We start from the raw sequence: 7,514 nt of genomic DNA on the forward strand, positions 1-7,514 counted from the left end.
AATAAAAGTTGTTTTAATTATATCCATCTTTTTCCATATTGTTATGAATAGAAGATAACTTACAGGTTCTTTTAATATCAGAGCTGAAATTCATGTTTCCACATTTGTATTTTAATTATGACATTCCTTCTTTTTAATGGATCACTGTTGTTATTTATGAGAAATTCTCTCTCTGAGTGACTCAACAAAAATTTCAAAGACTTTTCCTTTCTTTCCTTTTTTTTTCTCCTGCAGCTATTTAAAAGTGAAATCTTAAAGTATTCTGCTTTCTACTAATGAAGAACGAAGCTGCTGCTCTAGTACAATTTATCAATATGGGATGGTTCTTTCTAGCTAATTTAGATCACTCTTTGCTTCTGGGTTCTAAGACCAAATATGACAGTTACAAGAAGGACAAGACTTCCATGTTAAGAATTTGTGTATTACATCAGCTCATAAAAATTCTTAGCTATGGTCTCTCTGAATATTGTTTCACACCTTTGTCCCCATTCCGCTCTTTCTGGAACTATGTTTAGTTATTGTAATCCCTTTCATCCTGTTTTCTGTATTTTTAACCTCATATTATGCTTTTGATTCCTTTATATATCTAGACTGTATTTTCAGGATAATTAGATAAAATATAGCCTCTTTTTTCCTAGTTCTCTCTTTAGTGGTGTCTAATTTGCTATTTTGATATCTAGTATTTAAGGAAAATTATTATATTTATCATTTATTAACATTGTATTTTCTTTCTTTTAACCACTTTTGGTAGTCTCTTGTTCTGTAGTTTTAATTTTGACAATGTTTTATTTTTTTATTTTTTATTTTTGCAAAATCCATTTTTTAGAATTATGATTTCAGAAGTCATTAGAAATGTAAACATATACTTTATTTTGGGGGGTCATTCCCAATTGTTTATTTCTTTGTTTTGCTTTCTCCACAAATGAGTATATAACTAAATATTATATGTGGAAATTGGTTTGAATTAAAGATGTTTTTCTCTAGAAATTTATTTTGTTTTTTCAGATTATAATATATGCTCCCAATCATGAAGCAATTTACTCTTGCATATTTCATGTGGTTGTGTACATGTGAATTCCTGACCCATGCATTGGTAAGTTTATTATAAATTAACAGTTAAAATATTGGTTTCTATTCTTATTTTAATATTAAAATCAGAGATTTCTGAGACTATTAATTTGAACACTTATTTTATATGTATATGTGTATACATATGTTTATTTTTCTTTTTTTAGCTTGGAAAAACTGTGGATATAAATATTCTTCATAACTGTTCTATTTCTTAAAAGGTCCATTGTTTATTTTTCATCACCAATGAAAATTTAATTCATTAGATATTTGTAAATTGTATGGAACACATGATACCTCACATTCAATTTTTCTGCTGTATGGCTGTTTAGTATTATCATATCTGAATCTTAATTCCAAAGTCTCCATATATCATGAAGCAGAATATTGTAGCATTTCATAAATTTCAGCACAAAAGACTTTGTTTTTAATTTTGATCAAAATTTTTGATTGTCTCTTGATAACATTGGCCCATTCAAAAACTGTCTATGACTTGTTGAGCTACTCAAAATTTGTCAGTGGTAAGATTTTCAATGTATAAAATCTACTTTATGAAATAGATTTTTAATAGCAGATATTTAAAATTTATTTCAGCACACATACTTTGCTGATGTTGAACTTTAACACTATTTTATTTCAATATTATTTTTCTCTCTCCAGCTTATAGTCTCTTTCGTAGCATCTAGTGTTAGATACCTTGGCTTGTCAGAATCACGTCTGGAGATGCCAAGTGGGGATTCTACAGAAGACCAAGACCAGAACCATTCCTAGCACTTACACAGATAAAATGTAAATAAAATCTGTTCTATTACATTGAATACATAATAATGTAATAGGAGATACAAGCATATATGAATGTTATTACAATATAATATATAAGAAATCTTGACTACCTGGCCACTTCAAAGTATGTTGTTTGTAATTTAGAAGAGTAAGTTTTGGAGATCATACATAAATATTTTTACCATTAGAAAAAAAGTAAAGAATTCTAGGCATATGCCTCCCTCAATAATTTATCCTTTTGATGAATGTATTCAGATATTTGCTTAGAATAGTCACCTTTCCATTGACAACAGACCTGGATAGGAAATCAAAAAAGTCACCTCAGATATAATACTCACCTGTACACATTGACCTACACTTAATCATATTCAGCCAGGTGTATTTAAGCTCTGATACATAGGACTAACATAATAACAAAATTTAAAAGTATCCTTAGCAGTAATATGATTGATTATGTTCTAATGGCCAATATTCTTATTAAGATGTAAATTAATCAAGTCTCTATCTATATAAATTCACATAGTTGTGATATATTAGTTTAGGGATTCTACTATTTCACCATTATGACTGACTGAATGAATATATAAATGAATATATAAATAAATTGAATAGGACAAAAGGAGACTTAGCTGGCAGTGTTTTATATTTTGCCAATTATTTGCTCACATTCTAGCTGATGGCATTACTTTGATAATAAGAGGGTAACAGAGGTCCCAAACATGGTTTTCCTCAATGCTTTCCTACTGAAAAGTCTCATAGCTGTACAAAAACATGAGGGTATGATTTGAGAAGCTTTCACCTATTAGACGATCCTTGGGACAAAAGGAACATTGAAAATATGTTGAGGGTAGAAGTTAAGCAATAGATAAAAATACTCTGAGAAATATGGGAGAGTAATTGGGAAATCCATTTAATCTGGTCTATGAGTTTGAGGACTTTGTGTAATCATCATGCTTTTTGGAGTTTCACTTTATTTTTAAAATAAGTTGATTTTGTTAGAAAATTGATTCCTTCCACAATGTGACAATCTCTTGTTCCATGAAAATTGGGTCAAAAGGCCTAATTTTATTTTGAGGGAAAGTAGCATGAGCTCAGAGAAGCCGTGAGGAAGCAGTGATCACAGTGGTAAGATTTGCTCACTAGACCAGGTCAGGAGCAGGCTGGCAGGTGAAACTGGGTGGATACACTTCACGTCCTTGTTCTCAGGTTCATTCTGGCTTAAGTCTGAAATGAAACTTCTGAACAGAGACTCCTAGTAGAGTTCTAGTGTTTCCTTGGTGTGAAAAACTATAATAATACGTAAGATTCTAATGAGATAATTGACAATGTGAAATAGGAAGAAAGGGGCTAAAGGTGTAGGGAAAGTGGGAAGGGTAGGGGAAAGGTAATAAGGGAAAAGAAAAAATAGGAGAAAATGAAAAAATGGAAATAAAATGTTTGTAAATGGGGAAGGGGGGGTGAAGGGAGGTCAGGAATAAGGGGGAGAAATGAGAACCAAGATCCGTCCTGTAAAGGTACAAGATCCCAATAATGAATGTAACTGTGCTGTATGCCTAAAATATACCAATAAATTCAATTAAAAAAAAAGAAGTGACAGAGAAGTGGTATCATAGATGTTCAATTTAGAAAATAATATACTGATAGAATTCTACAGCTGGGACTTAAAAGCTGATGGTTCAATTTTTATGTCTATGATTTAACTGAATCTTAGAGAGATAAAATAACCACACATGCTAGGTAATAGTGGGAGATTAAATATACTAAAACACCAAGGTATGCTAGCTGACTTTTGTAGGGTTCCTTTTTTTTTTTTGTACCGGGGATCGAACTCGGGTCCTTGCACTTTCAAGGCAGGTGGCAGAACCACTGAGCTAAATCCCCGGCAAGGTTTCATTTTTAAAAAGAGATGCATCCTAGAGTGAAGAGAAATCTGAAGAATTAATATCCAATCTACATTCACATTATAAATTCACACAATCCCAAAGTATCAACAATGAATCAGGGTACCTCTGTCAGAATACATAGTCTGTTCTATGTTCCTCACACAATAAGGATTTTTAAAAATAATAGAAACAATATATTATTTCTCCTCATTTTATCTTACAGTGTCCTTTTTGGTCAACTTTCATATCTCAGAAGCAGGTATTGATTTCTTTTTCTAGCTATGGTACAATGCTTCACCCTTATCCACCTCGGTTTCTGGCTCATAATTACTAAATGTTAAAGGTGTTGTAAGTCATGTGTTCTTTCATACTTGCTTAGTTTATTAAAAAAACTAGCTACAGCTTATTAGAAAGTAATGTTATTTATAATAATATTGAGTTTGGGGAGAAAAGCAGCACTAGTTTCTTGCCTAAAACTTCTCATGTCTTCTCTCAAATTAAAAAAAAAAAAAGTATCTTTTAAAGACAGAAACAGGTGGTTACATTCTGCTGAGGGAGAAAATTCCCATTCATTTCTGCTTTCAGTTCTGTTCAAATGAAATTCTAAGCTGGCATTCAAGGTAGCCATGTAGAAATTTAGTCCATCTAAAAAGAACTTCTGTTTCCATGTTAAATTATCAGTTTTCTAGTCTTAAGTCTGTCACTAAATAAAAAAATGTCTATGAAGAGGCAAACTTTTGTTTCTATCTGTGAAATGCAAAATCATACTTGCTATAAACATTCTGCAAAGATTTTATTGGGAGTAAGTATGAATATTTGGAAAGAATGTTGGATTTGACATTGTTTTTAATTGTTCTTAGACATGATTTTTAAAGGTGTATTTTTATTGAATGGACAGACATTTTACAGATCAATTTTTAAAATTATATTATTCCCATTTCTTTGTGTAAGAAAAACAAACTGATGTTTATGTATTTTTGTAAAGTGTAATTTAGTGGTTAAGAGAGATGAAACTATGAATGATGTGATTCAAATTAAAATCAGTGTGGGTCTAACTACAAAGTTTTCAACTCTATGAAGACAAGCAAAGGGGCTTTAAATCAATAGTCTTCCATTGTGTTGCAAACATAGGGATCTAACTCCCAATGATTGTTTTACTTATTAATCACGCTCATTCAGGTTTCTGGGGAACCTGGATTCTTGACATTTTAGTGGTTAAACTGCACCGTTTAAAAATAACAATAGGCTAAGAGAAAATAAACACACAATTCCACAACAGCAAAAGGGGAGGAACTTCGTCCCAGTTATGGAAAGATCTGAAAAAAGAGTGAAAAAAATATACATTCTATCACTGAGATATTTACTTTACAAACCAACACATTGATGGAAATCAGAAAAGTGTCAGTAACTTTTTTTTTTTCACCCATGGCTCTCTTTAGACCTTTCTTTCTTATGGAAATATTCTCTGTCTGTTTTCTCAAAGGACAGCCAGTTGTCAAGCGTGATTCTGTAGCATTTGAAATGGCACTACTGCATCGGAGGAACTGAACATACAGCTTTATTAATTGACTTATTATCTTATTATTTTATTTTTGTAGGAACACAACATTAAATCTACCTTCTTAATAAATCTTTAAGCATATAGTGCTGTTTTGTTGACTATAGGTGAAGCACATTGCAGCAGAGTTTGAGAATTTATTTAGCTTGCATAATTGAAATTTTATACCCATTGAATAGTAACACTGTAGTATCTCCTTTTCCACTTGCTGAAAGCCACCATTCAGCTCCCTGAATCTATGTGTGACTATTTTTAGATACTTCATGCAAATGAGTTCATTCAGTATTTGTCCATAATTGACATATTTTGCTTAGTATAATGTCCTAAAGTTTCATCTATGTTGTCACATATTACATGAATTGACTATTTCTAAAGGAATAATATTTCCTTCAATGTATATACCACATTTAAAAGTATATGCTAATCTATCCATGGCCATTTGTATTATTTTTCCATTTTAACTACTGTGAAGGGTGTTGTAATCAACACAGGAGTGCCCACATTTCTTTTAGATCTGAATTTCAATCATTTGTACAAATACTCAAGTGCTACAATGTCCCAATCACAAGATAGTTCTATTTAAAGTTTGGAGAAAACTATATATTGTTTGCTATAACAAATTTGTTATTTCACAACCCTACCAATGGTATCACAATGTTTTAAATTATCCACATCTTCACTAGCACATGTGTTTTGTGCTTTTACTAATAGCCATCCTAACAGTGTGAGATATTTTTCTTATTCTGGTTTTAATTGATATTATCATCATTACAAGTGACATTAAGCATCTTTCACAGATCTGTTGTTTATTAGTATATCTTCCTTGGAAAAATGTTAGTTCAAGCCCTTTATCCTTTTTAAATTGGCTTATCAATCTTATATTTCACTTTAGGTTTTCAAGTTTTCTTTTGTTTTATTTGCCATTAAATTGTATGAATTTCTTACATATTTTGGAACTTTAACCTTTATCAAACATAGTTTGCAAATATTTTCTGCCTTCTCTAAGTTGCCTTTTCACTCTTCTGATCAGCTCCTTTGCTGTACAGAAACTTTTCATTTGATGTAACCTTAATTGTCTATTTTAATTTTTGTTCCTTCCACTTTTGATGTTATATCCATAAAAATACCGTCAATAAAAATGTCATCCTTTCCCCATCTTTCCTCCTAGGATTTCTGCAATTTCGGTTTTTACTCTTAAATCTTTAATTCATCTGAGTTCATTGTTATGGAGGTTGGAAGATAAAAAAATCAAGTTTAGTTCTTTGCACAAAACTATACATTGATGAGTCTGCTCTCTCCCCATTGAGTGTTCTTGGAACTTCTGTCAAAACTTAGGTGGCCATGTATGCCTCGTTTGATTTCCTCTTAAATAGGCTTACGTAGTTAGTAGTAATCGCATAAGTCACATTGAGATGTTTCTATTTAGCCTTATTTAGACTTCAAGGAAACATATTACAAATAATCCTAACTAATGTCTGATTAGGCAATTGTTATTTTCTCTCATGATCATTTCAATTTCTAATTCATGAAACAAACTACTACTGACACAGACTCTCTGATGTTAGTTCCTTCATCTAATCTGATTATGAGAAGTTAATCTTTTTTGAAAATAGCTGCTTTTATTTACTTAATAATTATGTGTTACTTTTTTACTATAAAATTATTGATTTCAATAAAAGTGAAAAATTCTCCATTGGTGTGCTGAGAATCTTTTCCTTAAGAATTAATATGCAACGCAAAATCTCATTTACAACTGTACAGACACGTGGCACACTGGAACTATCTACTTCCCCACATCAGAGACATTTCAAAACAAGCCTCTGTTCGAGGTGCAATTCATCACAGTTATCCCAGGTCACCACGTGCTCCTCTGTGTCACTTCACAGGGGGACATGACATGACTCGGTGTAATTAAAGGAATGCAATATGGTGGCTGCCATTAGAAAAAAAAATGTATTTTCCAGATCAGCTCATAGGTCTCCACTTTAGCTGCCACAGACTTGGAAGCTTTTGTGATGAGAACTGGCCAATCTCCTGTGTTCAAATGCACAAGGTCTGTATATTTCTGCCCACTTCTATTAAAAGCCAAGTCAACCAATGTCAGAGAGTGTTACAGACCTCCTTCCTCAAGCCTGGTGATCTTGTCAGACCTCATAAGCCAAACGAGGTTGGGGCCGGGTGCATACCTGGATAAGACAACTATTTGAAGAAAATGAAGGTAT

Source organism: Fukomys damarensis, unplaced genomic scaffold (genome assembly GCF_012274545.1).
Source record: "Fukomys damarensis isolate Sample0158 unplaced genomic scaffold, DMR_v1.0_HiC HiC_scaffold_30, whole genome shotgun sequence".
Lineage (NCBI taxonomy): Eukaryota > Metazoa > Chordata > Mammalia > Rodentia > Bathyergidae > Fukomys > Fukomys damarensis.